At 43.3% G+C, this 12,954-nt stretch overlaps 1 pseudogene; it reads right to left on the bottom strand.

Annotated features, from left to right (window-relative positions):
• Positions 1–2,824: 2,824 nt before the first annotated feature.
• LOC124597011 lies at positions 2,825–2,942 on the bottom strand (annotated as a pseudogene).
• Between the last annotated feature and the right edge of the window lie 10,012 nt (positions 2,943–12,954).

The following is a 12,954-nucleotide window of genomic DNA, read 5'->3' as shown; positions in this document are numbered from 1 at the left end:
ACATACTGAGGTTTATAGTTCGTTGGTGGTGCAATAAATATAAACTTCTACGTCAATGCAATCAAAACATATGGCCATTTAAGTGACATGTTTTGACGCTCCCAAACTCACTCATTACAAACTACAGTATATTTTCCGTTGTCCTAGAATCACGAAATTTAGCAGGAAGCAACATTTCACAGCACAAGTAAAGACAAAATCTGAAAATCGTTAATTTGTAATTAGACGAAAATATACAAATATTTCTTTTCTCACCTGTTATCTGAGTTCAAAATTGAAATTAGAACATTCTCGAAACTGTCTGAGTTACTGGGACCGATATCTTGCTAGTATCGATGTAGGTAACGGGCAAAAATCGTAAGGATTCTTGATTCTCAGGGTGTATGTATGTATGTATGTATGTATGTGTGTGCGTGTGTGTGTGTGTGTGTGTGTGTACGTGTTTGTGAGTAATTAAGAACCCTCAGTGCGTGAGACCTACTAGCTCCTGGCCGATTTCCAGTGATATGGCCGAGTGGTGCAGCCGCGCGGTCTCAGACACTTTGCCACGATTCGCGCGGCTCCCCCAGTCGGAGGTTTGAGTCCTCCCTCGGGCATGGGTGTGTGTGTTGTCCTTAGCGTAAGTTAGTTTAAGTCAGATTAAGTAGTGTGTAAACCTAGGGAACGACGACCTCAGCAGTTTAGCCCCATAGGAAGTTACCACCAGTGCTAAAATTTCAGTGACTCGCTAACTTCTCATTGCTGATACTTTGCAAAGATATTTCTGCAACCACTATCAGTTGTCTCTCTAAGACGAGTGACTAAAATGAGGACAGTTCAGCCGCATTCAGCTGGCTTTCGGCTGAAATCGGAAGTTGGTCACCTGACATCCCTCCTCCCTACCTTCGAGACACCGTATTGGATTCATTTATTTCGTTGTTTTAGTAATAAAAGTTGCGTGTGAAGAGTTTATGTCATTTCAAGGCAACGGCACATTGGATTACCACAAACAATACACTCTTGGTACGATTTGTTGCATTTAAATTTCATTTAATGGCACATCGGTGATAAAAGTCTTGAGGAGATTCTAAGATAAACGATAATAATGTTCAGAGTAATACGTGTTCTCTTGGTGTTGCGGTTTGAGATGTGCTGTTACGGAGTCGAAGAAAGTAGGTTCACATCCAGTTCTGGACCAAGGCATCAAATGTGCAAATTTCTGGGATTACAAAGAACGTGATGGTACTCTTACGCAAACTGAACGTGGATGGAGGAATAAGGAAAGAAAAGCGAGGGAACTAATCACAGCAGCTGCTTTGGAACTTTATGGGAATCAGTGGTGACGAGTGAAAATGGGAGCTGGACCGGGACTCAAACTCAGGATATCGCGCTTGCTAGACAGTTGCGTTAACTACTGAACCACCTGGATACAGTGTTTATCGCGAATGCTCAGACTAACTCGGCACGCTCCCCAGACGACCCACACTCCCACCTAGAGCCACCTATCACAGTCCCCATCCATGTTCTTCATGTTCAGTAATTTTAGATTCCCTATGGAGGTCGAAAGTAAATGTGTACCCACACTGAAGGCTGTGGATTCATTGCCTATCGAGACGAATCAGTTATATGTCCGAAAGGGCAGACGCCACACATTCATATAAGTAATGGTACTCTGGGACACAGTGCCCACTGTGTAAGGTTTTGAGGACACCACAACAACTATGCAAGCTATAAATATTTTTGGTTTGATGTTGCAGTCTTATCACAGAAATACACACATTTAAATAGTTTACAATGTGACAATGTTACGACAATTGTCAAACGAACGCATCTCGTCCCAGAAAGTGAAATAATTCTAAACACAACAATGGTTAATTTTACCTACAAGTTTCTTTACAAAATTGTTCTTATGACTACGTCATGATGTTGGTCAGTACTACGATAAACCATCCGATTCTGGTTCAATGGTCGGTACTATTTAAGATGACAATCAAGTCTACAGAGGATGGTTAGTTTTGTGACAAGTTGAGATTACCCAAGGTCGCTCAAGGCTACAGTGGACGCAAGCTGGTGAACCAACAACTTTATGCCTCTGCACATGGTATTTACCTTAGCTGTGATGAGATGTCGTCTGCATGGCTGCTCTCGTCCTCTGAAATTCCAATAAAGACTAATTAAGCCTTTGCTGACTTTTCCAGCAGAAACTCTCCCTATGTGTCTTGTTATGTGAGAAAACAAGTACTCGTCCCTAGTCTTGGAATATGGCGATATGCACGCACATGGCTGGAGCAGCGTGCGTATTAAAATGCCCTCTCGGTCGTCGCAAGAACAATTAACTAACTCTTGATGCAATAATTTACCAACAGCTGTATGTATTGTAGAAATTTATTTTATGAACTTCTTATGTGCTACCAGTTTCAGCATTACCTTGATGCCATCTTCAGGCCCCACAGGTCATAGCTGTAAAATTGCTATACATAGAAGGAGTCATATAACTGGATCCGTGAATCAAATCACTATGCAACAGCCCTCGGTGGCCAGGTGACACAGACTGTGTTGCTCCTTCTGTGAATAGCGATTTTACAACTCTGATGTGTGGGGCCTGAAGATGGCATCAATGTAATGCCAAAACTGGTAGCACATAAGCACTCCGTCGTCAGGCCACGAGTCCCCTACCGGGACCATCCGACCGCCGTGTCATCCTCGTTGGAGGATGCGGATAGGAGGGGCGTGGGGTCAGCACACCGCTCTCCCGATCGTAAGATGGTATTCTTGACCGAAGCCGCTACTATTCGGTCGAGTAGCTCCTCAATTGGCATCACGAGGCTGAGTGCACCCCGAAAAATGGCAACAGCGCATGGCGGCCTGGATGGTCACCCATCCAAGTGCCGAACACGCCCGACAGCGCTTAACTTCGATGATCTCACGGGAACCGGTGTATCCACTGCGGCAAGGCCGTTGCCTGGTAGCACATAAGAAGTTCATAAAATAAATTTGTACGATACATATGGCTGTTGGTAAATTATTGCATCAAGAAATACGTGCCAGCCTTATCCCACAGTCCATAATGGGTAAACAAAGAATTAATTAACTCGCTGGTTCATTTTTCCACAGTTGGTGCTCAACAACGCTACAGCTTATATCTAGCTGAATGTCAGCCGCAGTGAATGCAGTGTTCACAAAAATTTCTCCTCTGCGTCGTAAGGAGCATTATGTGTCCTGTTCTGCACTTGAGGCCAGTTCAGAGAAGAGTCCCCGAAATTTTCGCTCTTGTCTTTCTCATAGCCGAACTATCTCTCCATCTGGGTTCTTTCGTTCTCCACATCACGGTTTTTATCGACCAATAGGAGTGTTTCTCTTATTTTTGTGGAAACTCTCTCTGCCAAGGGTCCTATCATTAAACTGCATCGAAAGCTCGGCACTTTACTACTACCTACTTCGTTTCTGCCAATAGGACGGTTTGTGCCCGCTCCAGACGCCTAAAAGTTACGTGTGTACATGACATGTGTACCACCCGCTGTTCATTTGATCAACTGCGTCACTGGTTTTGTTCGTATCCATTTGGAATTCCGAAACGCAATTTTCTGAAGCTTCTTTCTGTCCTACTTCTGGTGGCCTGTTACTTGCTTTCCAGTATGCGTCACCTGTCTGGTCGCTGACTCCCACCGCGCGACGCCCCCTAAGAGGTTTTCGTGGTTACTCGTGTGGTGTGGCCTCTGCTTCTGCCGACACCTGCTTCCACACAAAGCGTTTCCCCTCGCTGTCTGTTTCACCTTCTGCTGATTGACATGTCTTATACAGGAGCAGTGTGTTAATACCGTCGATTGAGTGTCATCTCTTTTGCATTACATCCTTATAGGCTCATTACCACCTAAGTAAGTTAGGTGTCGTATTCACCTTCCCGTTATGATGTATAAAACTCTTATGTAAGATGCGAAATTGACCTTCATTTATTGTGCCACCTTACAACCGAAAGCTGACACACACCGATTAGTATCTGCATGTCTAGAGTTGCTATCCACCTTACCAAAGCGACGGTGTCCTTAGGTCTCTTGTACACAAAGCATACCCCATTTCCGACACAGACAATTTAACCCAGGAACTTGCGCATTTGATGACTGTGTTTAAGGAAAATAAACTACTGGCCATTAAAATTGCTACACCACGAATATGATGTGCTACAGACGCGAAATTTAACCGACAGGAAGAAGATGCTGTGATATGCAAATGATTAGCTTTTCAGAGCATTCACACAAGGTTGGCGCCGGTGGCGACACCCACAACGTGCTGACGTGAGGAAAGTTTCCAACCGATTTCTCATACACAAACAGCAGTTGACCGGTGTTGCCTGGTGAAACGTTGTTGTGATGCCTCGTGTAAGGAGGAGAAATGCCTACCATCACGTTTCCAATTTTGATAAAGGCCGGATTGTAACCTATCGCGATTGCGGTTTATCGTATCGCGACATTGCTGCTCGCGTTCGTCGAGATCCAATGACTGTCAGCAGAATATGGAATCGGTGGGTTCAGGGGGGCTATACGGAACGCCGTGCTGGGTCCCAACGGCCTCGTATCACTAGCAGTCGAGATGACAGGCATCTTATCGACATGGCTGTAACGGATCGTGCAGCCACGTCTCCATCCCTAAGTCAACAGATGGGGACGTTTGCAAGACAACAACCATCTGCACGAACAGTTCGACGACGTTTGCAGCAGCATGGACTAACAACTCGGAGACCATGGCTGCGGTTACCCTTGACTCTGCATCACAGACAGGAGCACGAATGGCAAATCGTCATTTTTTCGGATGAATCCAGGTTCTGCTTACAGCATCATGATGGCCGCATCCGTGTTTGGCGACATCGCGGTGAAAGCACATTTCAAGCGTGTATTCGTCATCGCCATACTGGCGTATTACACGGCGTGATGGTATGGGGTGCCATTGGTTACACGTCTCGGTCACCTCTTGTTCGCATTGACGACTCTTTGAACAGTGGACGTTACATTTCAGATGTGTTACGACCCGTGGCTCTACCCTTCATTCGATCCCTGCGAAACCCTGCATTTCAGCAGGATAATGCACGAACGCATGTTGCAGGTCCTGTACGGGCCTTTCTGGATACAGAAAATGTTCGACTGCTGCCCTTTCCTGCACATTTTCCAGATCTCTCACCAATTGAAAACGTCTGGTCGATGGTGGCCGAGCAACTAGCTCGTCACAATAGGCCAGTCACTACTCTTGATGAACTGTGGTATCGTGTTGAAGCTGTACACGCCATCCAAGCTCTGTTTGACTCAACGCCCAGGGGTATCAAGGCCGTTATGACAGCCAGATGTTGATGTTCTGGGTACTGATTTCTCAGGATCTATGCACCCAAATTGCGTGAATATGTAATCACATGTCAGTTCTAGTATAATATATTTGTCCAATGAAAACCCATTTATCATCTGCATTTTTCCTTGGTGTAGCAATTTTAATGGCCAGTAGTGTAGATACTCTGAGAAGTGGGCCATGGAGTCTTTACCATCCTTGGAGATGCGTTAATAGTAGTATAGTTGCTACAACAGCCTGAAAAACCGGCAGTAGCAGAACATTGCTTAAACAAGGTAGACAGGATGAAATTTGACGAGACTGTGATAGTTGCCAGTACCTACGGGTTTTGGAACAGCTTTTATAAAGAGTCAATTAAAATTTGGTTGGCAAACGGTTTGATTAATAGAAACAGTGCTTTTCCTGTTAGCAAGACGTGTAACCCTGTATTACTCTGCAACGACGTCCAGAACACCTCAGATATTAAGCACGGCATAGAGCATAGAGATAGGTGCACCGGCAGTGGTGCGTCCAACAATACTGGAAACGGAAATGGCACGTCGTCTTTTCAGCGATGGACGAACGTGTGCATGGAGGATCGGAGGATAATGAACTTTGCCCGATTACGGTCATGGTCGTGATGGTATGGGACGCCACTGGGTCCACAAGACGAACCCTTCTTGGTCACACAACGGGTAATTTGTACAGAAGCAGGTACATTTCTAACGCATTACAGTGGATGGCCATGCCTTATTTCAGAAGTCTTCGTGACTATAACAAATAACGCAAGATCGAATATTGCCCATGCTGTCTTGATCTACATCGATACAGAATGCGTTCTGCTGTTGCTATGGCCAGACGTGTTCTGCAGTACATGGTCTTGTGCAGAAATTTTACCAAGGGTGGACAAGATACTGAAACAATCTTTTTTTTGTAATTAAGTCGGTGAGTCAGAAATCTTGCTGTGCCTCAAGAACTAAATTTGAAAGGAAGTAGACAAGTCTTATAATATCCCAAACGATTGATAGTTATCTAATTGGACATTTTAGAATACATTACTTTGATATCTTAACGGTAAGCATAGTGTACTGTATACGTGAAGTACAGTCCGCCCCCCGTAGCTGAGTGGTGGTCAGAGGGTTAGCTGCCATCTGTAATTAAAAAAAATTAATTAATGGGTCAACGAAGAAGTGAAACGGGTGTCTTGCGAAGTCCGCCCCGAGCAGATGCATCGAACTATAACGAACAAAATGAGATTAAAAGAAAAAACAAAAAAAAGTGGTCATCGTGACAGAATGTCAATCCTCAGGGCCCGGGTTCGATTCCCAGCTGGGTCGGAGATTTTCTTCGCTCAGGAAGTGGGTGTTGTGTTTTCGTAATCATCATCATTTCATCCCCATCGACGCGCAAGTCGCCGAAGTGGCGTCAAATCGAAAGACTTGCACCCGGCGAACGGTCTTCCCGACGGGAGGCCCTCGTCACACGACATTTTTATTTACGTGAAGTACATCTTTCACGTTATTCATATGAATATGGATACCAACTTTTTGATTCAGTGGTCTACAATTTCATACTTGTAAGGTTGAAGCCGATGTATCCAACGGCTTATGAATATAATTTGGAGATGTTTATAAAGAAATTATTTATAGCCCCATACTGTGGTATGAAACGAAAAGTAGAAATATAAGGCAGAAAAATATCAGAAAGACTGAGAAAATCATGTTGAGTATGAACAAAATAATAGACATTAATATTCCTTGAAGTGGAGGAAAAGACTAAACTTTTAAAAGATGCTTATTACATTTGATGTCATTTATAACTCGTTCTTTGCTTACAAAACACATCCGATCACGTTTATGGCTTCATCTCATTACTTTCATACTGTCTACTTTTCGATGCTGACTTTCATACCTAAAACTGTCAAAATATTTATTGAAAACTGTATTTTTTGGCTTGAAGACATGAAGTGTAGTCTAGGACCCACACCGACTACATGAACGTAAGAAATCTTTTAATTCCGCACTCAGATTAGCCGGTAGAATGGAATTTTAACAGCCCTAGACTGAACCAAGGCAGTGCTCGTCTCTCTAGGTTGTCAAATTGTTGTATAGTCTTACTACCTCGAGTGTAGAATTCGTAGCTCTATGAATGCAATTGGCGCTGTGTTTGCACCCCGTAGTGTTAAGAAGTTTCCACTTGCTGGAGAGAACGTCTTTTCATCCTTGAAAATGTACTGTTTTTCCCCTCATAAAATGGGGTTTTCTGTTTTGACTGAAGCATTTTGATTCATAGATTAAGTACAGACAGTTGTGTTCTTCAAAGTCGTAAGGGCACTGTTGCCCACGCAGCACCACGTGGAGGTGGCGCTGAATGGAGTTCCTTTTTCTGCTCTTTGGTGCTATCCTTAATTTACTTATAGCAATTACATTTACTTTTTAAAGGAAAATACAGGAATTTGGAAGTAGGAATCTTTAAGCAGCCCAAAGAGATGGAGTTCCGAGAGCGCCAGGCTTGGACTATAAGGTGGTTGGGGCAATGACGTCCATTCGAATTTTGCGATGTGTTCCCGGGTTCTCAGACTTGTGTGTGGCTGTGCATTATCGTGTTGGAGCAATATTTCTGCTGGATTATTGTCCGTTCGAGCACGTCGGAAATGGTTCTTGAGTTTAATCAGAGTCTTCACGTATGCCTCTGACTTGATGGTTGAACCTCTTGGCATCACATCCACGAGAATGACGTAGTCACAGTCCCAGAAGACTGTCACCATGACTTTTACAGCAGAGTGGGTTGTCTTGATTTCCTTCTTTCGTGCTGAATGAGAATGATGCCACTCGATGGACTGCCTTTTCGTTCCCGACGCTAAGTGGTACACCCAACTTTCGTCCCCTGTATCGATCGGTGACAGAAAGGCCTCTCTGTCGGTTTCAAAACGCTCCACATTTCAGATGAAATGGTCTTTCTTTTGAATCTTGTGGTGCGCTGTGAGCACTCTCGGAGCTCTGCTTCTGCATTTTCTGAGGCTGTAACGTTCTTTATCGGTTTCTTTTTCTGCACACAACAATTCAATAACAGCACGCTGCTTGTAACGTGAGTCGTATGTAGACCCCATTTTGAGTTTTTACTACGGCTCTGCCATCTGCCAGAACGGTTCGAAACTTCACCGGCGCACGGAACATATATAAAATTTGAAGCACCAACAAGGACGTTTGTCTATGTATACTAATGGATAAAAAAAAACGGTGGAGCACTACTTATTGAACGACATTCATAGATATCTGTTCACCAGCACCACCTGGGGAAAGGGACTTGGTATTGAACTTCAAGTCCAGCGTGCACATGTGATGGTACCCAAGTCAGTATTGCCCACATGAACATCCCCTGACGGGAAAACGCGATTTGTTCAGTCCATGCTCATGTAATGTATGTCAGTGTTGTTTGTTAGAGTACTGTGTGTTGTTTGTTTGGTTACATAACAACTACTACCACTAGGTTAGCCGGCCGCGGTGGTCTAGCGCTTCTAGGCGCTCAGTCCGGAACCGCGCGACTGCTACGGTCGCAGGTTCGAATCCTGCCTCGGGCATGGATGTGTGTGATGTCCTTAGGTTAGTTAAGTTTAAGTAGTTCTAAGTTCTAGGGGACTGATGACCACAGATGTTAAGTCCCATAGTGCTCAGAGCCATTTGAGCCACCACTAGGTTAGTCAGTAAACAAATTCTGCATGGCTTTGGAGCAATATACCGCCTCAACGTAATCTAATTAACTTATATACTGTTCCTAAATACCTGTTGGAGATATAACGAGCAACCACTAACTTATTATTAATCTTTTAAATACATTTCTGCAGAATAAAACTAGGATTTTTGAGTAGTGGATCCCTTAATTTTCTATATTTGCGTAATATGCATGATCTGTTTCTGTTGTGTATTTACACTGTTTGATTTTGCTTGCTTACTTTGTATTAAATTTATCTTACATTCATATTATTACATTTACAATGATGTATCGATTTATGTAGCTACTTAACAGTGTTGGGTCAAGTTGAACGTGGATGCTAAAACAATATCTATCCACGGAATATTCTCATTACTCCTACTTTTAATTAGATTGATTCATAGTAAGGCATAAACTGCAATGTTTGGTTAATGCTCACGTGAATAGTTGTGCATGTTTTACGTCTTTTATGTTATTACAACTTTAAACATAGCTGTGTGCAGCAACTGTGAAAATATTTTTTTGTAGTAAAGACAGCCCATTGGTTGCAATGGATTTTATAGTCGAATTGGCAATGGTTTCGACTCCTAAACTAAGGGAGTCTTCATCAGAATTTATATTAGATACGTAAAGCGTTGAACATTGCAGCTCTCGTCATACAATTTTAACACCAAAAAGGCCACGTCACATAATAAAACATCCTACGTAAAAGTTTTACTGTCATTTCTAGTTAAAATCAGGTCTTAGCGGCAATCTTTAATTTTTAACTAGAAATGACAGTAAAACTTTTACGTAGGATGTTTTATTATGTGACGTGGCCTTTTTGGTGTTAAAATTGTATGACGAGAGCTGCAATGTTCAACGCTTTACGTATCTAATATAAATTCTGATGAAGACTCCCTTAGTTCAGGAGTCTAAACCATCAATTCGACTATAAAATCAATTGTAACCAGTGGGCTTTCTTTACTAACAAAAAAATCTTTTATGTTATGTTAATTTTGTGAGTATGTTATGTCAGTGTTGTCACTGTCACTCGTATCATCGTCAGTACTGGAGCTATTCGGGCTATCTATGTCGGCTTGTCTTCGTCTTCTCTGTCTCCTGTATTGATCAGTCTGTTTTCGTATGTCACGTTCTGCTTTTGAGATGTTGTTGGTGATTTCGTTCAATTGCATTCGTGTATCTGGGTCCCTCAGTGCGTCGTATAGTGTTGTTTCCCTTACGTGTCCTATGTTATTACGTAAGTGCCTGTGTCTAATGCATTTCAGAAGGAAGTGTTCTGGGGAACCAATTTCCCCGCATGTTCAACGATTTCTTTCTGAATGTGACATGCGCTACAAGTCCGTGGGATAAAGGACAAGTCCAGTCAGAATGAGCAATGCCTCGGCTGGGATTGACTTGGCGCAATCGTAACTGCTCCGTGATATTGGGGAAAAAAGAGTAGACTCGACGGCCCTTATCACTTTCGTCCCACCCTATTTGCCAAGTGTCCACCCTCCAATTTTTTCTCTGTATGTCCATCTGACAAGTGCGAGAATTATCGCACAATCAGCTTAACAGCTCATGCATCGAAGCTGCTTACAAGAATAATATACAGAAGAATGGAAAAGAAAATTGAGAATGCGCTAGGTGACGATCAGTTTGGCTTTAGGAAAAGTAAAGGGACGAGAGAGGCAATTCTGACGTTACGGCTAATAATGGAAGCAGGCTAAAGAAAAATAAAAGACACTTTTATAGGATTTGTCGACCTGGAAAAAGCGTTCGACAATATAAAATGGTGCAAGCTGTTCGAGATTCTGAAAAAAGTAGGGGTAAGCTATAGGGAGAGACGGGTCATAGACAATATGTACAACAAACAAGAGGGAATAATAAGAGTGGACGATCAAGAACGAAGTGCTCGTATTAAGAAGGGTGTAAGACAAGGCTGTAGCCTTTCGCCCCTACTCTTCAATCTGTACATCGAGGAAGCAATGATGGAAATAAAAGAAAGGTTCAGGAGTGGAATAAAAATACAAGGTGAAGGGATATCAATGATACGATTCGCTGACGACATTGCTATCCTGAGTGAAAGTGAAGAAGAATTAAATGATCTGCTGAACAGAATGAACAGTCTAATGAGTACACAGTATGGTTTGAGAGTAAATCGGAGAAAGACGAAGGTAATGAGAAGTAGTGAGATACTTAACATCAGTATTGACGGTCACGAAGTCAATGAAGTTAAGGAATTCTGCTACCTAGGCAGTAAAATAACCAATGACGGACGGAGCAAGGAGGACATCAAAAGCAGACTCGCTATGGCAAAAAAGGCATTTCTGGCCAAGAGAAGTCTACTAATATCAAATACCGGCCTTCATTTGAGGAAGAAATTTCTGAGGATGTACGTCTGGAGTACAGCATTGTATGGTAGTGAAACATGGACTGTGGGAAGAGAATCGAAGCATTTGAGATGTGGTGCTATAGACGAATGTTGAAAATTAGGTGGACTGATAAGGTAAGGAATGAGGAGGTTCTACGCAGAATCGGAGAGGAAAGGAATATGTGGAAAACACTGATAAGGAGAAGGGACAAGATGATAGGACATCTGCTAAGACATGAGGGAATGACTTCCATGGTACTAGAGGGAGCTGTAGAGGGCAAAAACTGTAGAGGAAGACAGAGACTGTTATACGTCAAGCAAATAATTGAGGACGTAGGTTGCAAGTGCTACTCTGAGATGAAGAGGTTAGCACAGGAAAGGAATTCGTGGCGGGCCCCATCAAACCAGTCAGTAAACTTATGACAAAAAAAAAAAAAAAAAAAAAAAAAAAAAAAAAAAAAAAAAAAAAAAAAAAATGGCCATCTTTTCAGAGATTGTGCAGAGTCGGTAGATGATGGTTAAAGTGATCGCTATATCAAACAGAAATCTACTAATACTAGTATTGCTGGCCCCTATTTTGACCAGAGGCGAGGTAGACTCTTCCTAAACGTCGGTCAGGGGCCTGAAGATGGGGTTGTAAATCGCTGAAGCTGGTAGGCAAATTAAATAAACCTGGAAACTAGACAGATGAAAGGTGTTTGATTTGTTGGCCTTCAATTTTTTTGTTGGCGCTTATCTTTTACGTGCTGCCCAGTGATCTGCAACACTCTATCAGGTCAACCCATCTTCAGCGAGCACGCTGCAGCCCGATATTCCAGGCACCACATAGCAGTGAATCGACTGATGTGGTTCCGAACGCCCCAGATAGTCTAAGTAGCACACTCCTCGCCCCCGCCTAGCTGTGATCCTGTCCACGACGAGAGTGAGTCCATGTGACCATGTACTAGCTGGAAAGCTCAACGCCGACTCGAAAAGTGCACAGTGGTACATTCTTATGTGTGTGAGTGCTATTCTGTACTTAATGTAGCTAATATTTGACGTATACTTTCGGCTTTGTTTGTGATTAGTCGTATGTGTTCGTTGAAGCTATGTCGTTCCTCAAAAAATTTGGAAATTTGTGGTAAGGTCTTATGGGACCAAACTGCCGAGGTCATCGGTCCCTAAGCCTACACACTACTTAATCTAACTAAAACTAACTTACGCTATGGACAACACACACACCCATGCCCGAGGGCGGACTCGGAACCTCCGACGGGGGGAGCCGCACGGACCGTCACAAGGCGCAACAGACCACGCGGCTACCCCGCGCGGCTATGTCTTTCCTCAATGTGTGTTCCAAGATATCTAGTTGCCCGCCAAAGACAAAGGTCCCGAGTTTCGAGTCTCGGTCCGGCACACAGTTTTAATCTGCCAGGAAGTTTCCTTTCAGCGCACACTCCGCTGCAGAGTGAAAATCTCATTCTGGAAACATCCCCGAGGCTGTGCTAAGCCATGTCTCCGCAATATCCTGTCTTTTGGAGTGCTAGTTCTGCAAGGCTCGCAGGAAAGCTTCTGTAAAGTTTGGAAGGTAGGAGACGAGGTACTGGCAGAAGTAAAGC

The sequence above is a fragment of the Schistocerca americana genome, chromosome 2, assembly GCF_021461395.2.
Source record: "Schistocerca americana isolate TAMUIC-IGC-003095 chromosome 2, iqSchAmer2.1, whole genome shotgun sequence".
Taxonomy (NCBI): domain Eukaryota; kingdom Metazoa; phylum Arthropoda; class Insecta; order Orthoptera; family Acrididae; genus Schistocerca; species Schistocerca americana.
Note: the sequence above shows the minus strand (reverse complement) of the source record. Positions and strands in the feature narration are given on the sequence as shown.